This window comes from Corapipo altera, unplaced genomic scaffold (assembly GCF_003945725.1).
Source record: "Corapipo altera isolate COAL_440 unplaced genomic scaffold, ASM394572v1 213, whole genome shotgun sequence".
Classification (NCBI taxonomy): domain Eukaryota; kingdom Metazoa; phylum Chordata; class Aves; order Passeriformes; family Pipridae; genus Corapipo; species Corapipo altera.
The window spans coordinates 96,928-104,105 of NW_020885129.1; the positions used below are offsets into that span (position 1 = coordinate 96,928).

A 7,178-nucleotide genomic window follows, 5' to 3' on the forward strand; every position below is an offset into this window, starting at 1 on the left:
TTTATATTATTTTATATTATTCTTATGACCTCATATTAATTTTGTAATCATATTAATAAATCTATATTAATGTATTAATTTATATTATTTTATATTATTCTTATGACCTCATATTAATTTAGTAATTATATCAATAAATCTATATTAATGTACTAATTATACTAATAAACATTTTATTAATTTATTAATTATATTCATAAATATATTATTTTATACACAGAACCAGCACATTAATTTATTCATTTATATTAATTTATTTCTAGGAATGAATATTAATTTATTATTTATATTAATAAATGAATGTATATAAATCGATTTATTATATTGATAAATAAATTTATATTAATTTATTAATAAATATATTAGATCAACTTATTGATTATATTAATAAATACATTAATTTATACACAGAATTAACACCTTAATGCTCAGCAGTCGATTGTAGGCCAAAATATTCATTTTAAGCAGTGGCTTCACTCGCATTTCTCTCATTTTTGAGGGGGTTGTGTGTCATATTTAATCCCAAGCTTTACAAAACTGCTGTGAGTCCACAGCACTGCCTCTCCTCCCCAGCACGGGGGGCGAGCATCCCATGTTTGCTCCCTCTGCACAAGCAGGTGAAGATGTGTCACATTCCAGGTAAAGGGGGTCTGTGTGAGCAGGGATTTTCCCTCCATTCCAGCATTTCCTCTCCCCAAGCCCCGGGAAGTTTGGGCCGGGCTGGCTCTGCTTTGGCTCAGCCACAGGAGGTTAAAAATTACTGCTGAGGGCACCTCTGCCCACGGAGAGCGAGGGGCAGCACCTCCCCAGGGTTAGTTATTAAAGGGAGGAAGAGGTTGGATTATCCAGTTATTTCGTCTTAAGTGGGATGGGGGGGGGGAAGAACAAACACCCAACTGACCCGAGGCACATCCTTTGCCTGGTGAAAAACCTATTTTTTGTGCCTTTGTCTGCTGGGAGATCCCCCAAGTGATCTGTTCACACCCTGGGAGACCCCAGGCAGACACTTCCTGCACCTGCCAGGCCTTCCTCTCTCCTCTTCCTCGTGTCCCTGGTGCCACAGGGGTGGCTGGCCAAGCTGTGCCGTGCCAGCACAGAGCTGCCCAACCTCAGCCTGGCACTTTCTTTTCCCTCCTTTCTCCCCCCAGTTAAACCCACTTCCACAAGAACAACAAGAAGACCCAATTAAACTCGGTTTTAAACCCCACCACCACCACCCCCAGGCCTGGTGTAACTCAGTTTTAACATCTTCAGGGAAGGCAGAAGAGGTTTTATTCAAATGAGTAATTACAGCCTCGACTTCCTTCCCCCCCCCAGAGCAGGTTAAAAATTCCTCCCAACCATCACCGAGGCCCCTCAAGAGCCCAGAGCACCGTAGAGGAAGCACCGAGGAAGAGGAACAGGACACTGAGGTGTCTGTCTGTCTGTCTGTCTCCCCTGAGAGGAGACACACGTGTCCCCGACATGGCTGGTGCTCCTTTAACCCAGGGCTCGGAGGAAGATGAGTCACTGCCCAGGCTCTGTGGGAGGAGGACACGCCACAAAAACGCTGCTTCTCCTGAAAACCACTTTCTGAAGAAACTTTTACTGCTGAAGGGCTCAAATGAAAAAAGGGGGGGTGGGAGGAGGAAACCGAGAGGAAGGAGCAGCTCAGCCCAGAAAACAGCCACTCTACCTGCCCTTCACCAGCCCCCTACAACTCCCCAAAGGTTGGGGGGCTCAGTCCTGACCCAGGGAAGGACCCCCAGGTCCTCATGTAGGAGCTTCAGGAAGACACCCCCCACCCCATACCTTTGTCTTCTTTGTGCTGGGAACTCAGTGGTCCAGGCAGTCCCACCTCCAACGGATGGAAAGGCACTGGGGAATTACAAACAGAGTGCAATTAGTGCCACTACAGGGTCTCAGCCCCCCAGTCTGCCCCCAAAAAACACTGAACTGGGAGGTTAATTTTAACATGCATCGAAAGCTGATCATTAATCAGGCACTTCTCTGAGTCAGAGAGCAGGTAAGGAACAGGCTGGAAACCCTAAGGCACCAGTTTACACCCCAACAGCACCCAGGGAATTCACAAGCTTCAAAGCCCCCCAGAAAGGGGACACACAGGGAGGGGACGTGGGGAGGAGGACAGGGGTGGCTTCCCATGACGTGGTGAAGCTCAGGAAGGGGCTCAGAGGGGGAAATGGGGGTTCACACCAATGTGGGGTACGTGACTGGGTCCAGATCATCCCCATCCTCACCCCAACCCCAGAGGGAACCACCAGCCAGCCCGGAAAGGGTAAAGCCAGCCAGAATTTGGAGGGGAAAGGAAAGCACCCCCAACACACTCACCCCCCACCCCAGGGCACCCCAAATCTCCAGGGTGAACCCTCCTTTCTGGGCCCAGCAAAGAGTGGTCAGAGCTGAGCCCGGACAGCCCTGTGGGGACCCCAAAACCAGGAGCCACCCCCGGAAGCCACAGAGAGGCTGAGAGGGACAGGGACACCCCCAACCCTCATGGGGACCCCCTTTTTGGCAGAGAAAGCCCTTAATAGCCCTGAGAGCCTCCAGCCGAGGGGAGGCAGTGGGCAGGAGGGAGTCTCACACGGGACCCCCGAGCCCCTGACATAGAGCACCGGGGGGCTCAAACACACACAGGACCCCCAAAACCCGGTTGAGGAACAGCGGGAACCCCGCGCCCACGTGGGACCCCAAAACAGGGAGCACATGGAGCTCACCGGGGAGGCTCAATATTCCCCCGACACCCCCAAACCTCGGGGCAGCCCCGCGCACCCCCCGTACCCCTCCCCCGGGACCCCCAAACCTCGGGGCAGCCCCGCGCACGTCCCGGGACTCTCCGACCGGGAAGGAGAAGGACAGCGGGCACCCGGGAGTGCCCCGTGCCCGTGTCCCTTCGATCACGCGGGGGGGCACCCACGGCCCCCCTCACCCAGATCTCCCGGTCCCGGTGCCCCCCGCACCCACCCAGGTCCCCTCGGTTCGAGCAGGAACAGCCGCCCCTCGTGTCCCGGTGACCGCCCTGAGCCGCGGCCGCCGCCGACACCGGGCACGGAGCGGAGGTTTGCCCCGGACCAGCTCTCCCGGTGCCCCCTCCCCGGTACCTTCGCTCCCGGCGCCGCCGCCCCCCCCCCACCTTCCCGGTGCCGCCTTTTGACGGGAACCGGCGGGTCTCGCCCCGCCCTCTCTGACCACGCCCCTCCCTCTGACCACGCCCCCTCGGCCCCGCCCCGCCAATGCCAGCGCGGCACAGCCTCGGCCCCGCCCACCAGCACCATGTAGGGTCGGCGGCGGGCGCGGCCCCGCCCACGGGGGGGCGTGGCCGAGGGTGTGGCGGGAGATCGCACGTGGCTCCCCCGGAGGGGCCGTTCCGGGTCCCCGGGGCCGTTCGGGGCGTCTGTGGGGAAGGTTTGGAAGGTCTCAGGGGCACGAGGGGGGCTATGGGGGGGTCTCCCCCATCCCAGGAATGCCCTGGCAAACCCACCCCTCCTGCCCGCTGGGCTCGGCCCCCTCCTCTCATTTTGGGGGCGCCCGACCCCGTGCCCTGCAGACCCTCCCTCTGAGACAGCTCCTGAGTGTTCCCAGGGGTCCTGGCAGGTCCCTGGTGGAGTTCCATGGATTCCTGTGCCTAGTGCACAGGAGGGGCTTTAGGATTTTATAGGATGAAAGGATCAATATTATGCACACAATTAATATTTGCTGTTTTTATTGTTGGGACCCAGAGTTTTCAGCACGGGCTGGTTGTGTGGGGAGGCATTCTGCTCTACCCGTGCCACTATTTTTTTCCCCATAGGCTGTTTTGTAGAGCCATTTTGTTTTCTTGTGTTTGTGCTTCGTTCCTCTCAGCCCCCACTGTCCTCCCTGAAGACAAAGGTTCAGGATAAATGCACACAACATCTCTTCATCTGTCTCCATAAGTGGAAGTACTGACTCTGATACCCCAACAAAAGATCCAGTTTGGATTCTGGTGTGAAAGTGTTGAACCCTGAGCAGAGCTGTCTGAATGAAAACCTGACTGTCTCTGGTTTTGGATCAACTTTTTGGGGTTTGCACAGTGAATGTTGTGACTGAAAATCCTTCCCTGTAGGTGCTGTGCTTGGGCTGTTGTCACCTTTGATTAAGGCTAAGATACCAAATAGCTCAACACCCCCGTGGTTTGATAGTCTGATTGGAAGGTCTTGATCCTGTAAAAGGCTCTGGGAACATCTTTTTGCTGAGTGAATTTTTTTTTAAAGCAACTGTCAAAGCCCTCCAGCTGCTCCAAGTGGACCTGCAGAGCCCAGGGCTTCACATCCCTGGGGAACAAGGACCCACAGGACACCTGGATCCGGCTGCTCCTGCAGGACCTGTCGGTGTTTGGGACAAAGATGGGTCACATACACAACCCCTGACCCTCCAAAATCCTGTTACTGGTGATGTGAGTCAAACTTTGTGGGGGTTTGGGCTGAGCAACTTCAGGTTTTGCAGCCCCAACCCAAAGCTGTTCCATCACCTGGGCACCCCCAGGCTAAAAAACTTTGGGTGTTCGGCAGTTTTTCCCCTTTTCACCTTCAAAATCCCCGAAATTTGGGATGCAGCCATCAGCAGGGCTGAATGAACCGGTGAGAAATGCTGGAGAAATCCAGAAAGCCCCAGGGTTGATCAAGTGTCCCCTAAACCCAAAATGCCCGGAGAAAATGAGGCCCCCCCCTCCCCCCCCAGAGCAATCACCGCCCCGAGCAGCGGGTTCAGCAGCTCCTGTTTGCGTGGGGATGATGCCTAAAGAGCTTCACAACTGTTTTCAAATGGGTTTAATGAGGGAAAACAACGTCTGGGAAGAAATGGGAGCTCATTAGAGACAATTTAGTGGCGCAGAAGTGGTTTTGGGAGGGTGGGGAGAGGGGCTGTGGGTGGGACTGGGGTGACTTGGCCCGGGAGAAGCTGCACATCCCTGTCCTGGTTCTGTTGGGTTGTGTTTCAGTGTTCAAATATCTCCCAAAGCTCCTCAATCCCATGAAAACCTCCCCTGTTGCCAACCTCACCTTTTCCCACAGCCCCAGATTTGGGCCCCAAGTGATGGGGGAGGGTTGTGGCTGGTGAGGGGTTTGATTTCCTCCCTCTATCCCGACCTTGGAGCTGTTTCCAGTGCCTTTCCTGCCGCTCTCCTGCCCTCCATCCACCTGGCACAAGGGAATGGGGGCCAGATCCTGGCTCTGCTCTGCTCTCCCTCCCATCCCTGTGGCTGCACAGGAACCAGGAACTGTGCAGGGATGCAGGAGGGGTTCATTCTTCCCCCAAAACACCCCCAAAATCACCTCAGAATCACCCTAAAAACACCCCAAGACCCCAACAAAATTACCCCAAAACCACACCAAAACCTCCCCAAACCACCCAAAAAGGGGCTCCGGGAGAGCTGGAGAGGGACATGGGACACGGGATGGAAGGACAGCACACAGGGAATGGCTTCCCACTGCCAGAGACAGGGTTAGATGGGATATTGGGAAGGAATTCCTCCCTGTGAGGGTGGGGAGACCCTGGAATGGATTTCCCAGAGGAGCTGTGGCTGCCCCTGGATCCCTGGGAGTGTCCAAGGCCAGGCTGGATCCCCCTGGGATGGTGGCAGGTGTCCCTGCCCATGGTAGGGATGGAATGGGATGGGCTTTTGGTGCCTTCCAACTCAAACCATTCCATGATTCCATGGTTTTCCCCTCAATTATTCCGAGTTGGAGCAGCTTATCCTGCATTCCCAACTGTTTATTTCCACGGGCTCATGGAACGTTTCGGGTTGGATGGACCTTTCAAGGATGTTTTCCTTCCCTGAGGGCTCCAAGAGGGACTTTGGACAAGGAGGGATGGGACGAGGGGCTTCCAGCTGGGAAAGGGGAGACTCAGGTGGGATTTTGGGAAGAAATTCCTCCCTGGGAGGGTGGGGAGGCCCTGGAATGGATTTCTCAGAGGGTGCCCCATCCCTGGAAGTGTCCAAGGCCGGGTTGGATCCCCCTGGGATAGTGGAAGGTGCCTCTGTCTGGGATTTCATGATCCCATGATTCCATGATCCCATGATTCCATGATCCCACTCCAGCTCCCTGCCCCGGGGGAAGGGGGATGTCGGATGTCCCTGAGGGACACAAAAACAAGGGAAAAGAAAGCCCCCCAAAAGCCCAAACACAACCCCCCATCCCCCCCAAGGGCTCTCCTGGTGATGATCCAACACTGGCTCCATCCTGGTGAACAGGTTTCCTTGGAAGTGGCTGCACAATCCCACTGGAGGGGGGAGAGGAGGGCAAGTAGGTGTTTGTTCCCCCCTTTCTACTCATTCCCACTGGATTTTGGGGGGGGTAGGGGGGGAAACAGCTCTGGAAAGGGAGCAATCCTGCCCCCAACCCCTTCCTTGGGATGCACCGACATTCCAGAGCCCACAGCGCTCCCAATTCCCACAGGGAAGGTGAGCCAGGAGTTCCTCCCCTCCCCTGGCACTTTGCTCTTGGGAAGGAGAGAACAAATGATCCATAAAAAGTTTCCATTGGAGAGCAGCTCCGATGCCTCTGGAAACATTTAATTGAAATATTTCATTCATTGAAACTTGATTTTGATGGTTCGGGTGATTGTGAGGGGAAGGAATTCAGTTTTCCACTACGTTCTCCCATCTATTGAGGTGGGAAAACACCCCCCCCCCGGAGAGGATTTAGGAAAGAAATGTTGACCCAGGTGGGGGGGGTTTATTTGTTCCTCTCCTGGAGCTATCAGGGATAGAAGGAAAAGGCTGGCTGGAATATTTTTCCCCAAATTTGGAGGGGATGTTGGGCTGAAGTGGCCCAAAGCCGGCCAAAAAAACTGTGAAAAATAGGAAATAAAAATGCCAGGAGAGTTGAGGAGGGAGATGGAGCAAAGATCAGGCACTGCCTGCACAGGGCAGGGACCCCATGGGACTGTTCTGGGGGAATTCAGGGGGAATTGGGGGTTTTCTGTAGTTTTTCCCTGTGGGAACTGGTGTGGGGATGCTCCATACTGGGACGAGTGCCCTCAAACTGGTGGGGTGGGGTCCCCATACTGGTGTGGGAGGGCTCATACGGGAACACGGTCCTTCAAACTGGGGTGTGGGGGCTCCACACTGGGGACCAGCCCTCCCAGTACTGGGTGGGGCCAGTCTCATACTGGTCCAGGGACCCTCATACTGGGCTGGTCCGGTCCCATACTGGTCCCGG

At 54.5% G+C, this 7,178-nt stretch overlaps 1 protein-coding gene across 3 annotated transcripts in view; it reads right to left on the bottom strand.

Annotated features, from left to right (window-relative positions):
* The window catches only part of VDR (vitamin D receptor), a 30,182-nt gene extending 27,012 nt beyond the window's left edge, over positions 1–3,170 (bottom strand). For 2 of the 3 annotated variants that reach the window (XM_027670042.1, XM_027670040.1), the window contains exon 1: positions 1,792–1,836. The gene's annotated coding sequence lies outside the window, so the exon portion shown is untranslated. Of the gene's footprint in view, positions 1–1,791; positions 1,858–3,130 lie in introns of those variants that run through there. The other variant, XM_027670041.1, reaches the window with a different exon arrangement.
* Positions 3,171–7,178: the final 4,008 nt, after the last annotated feature.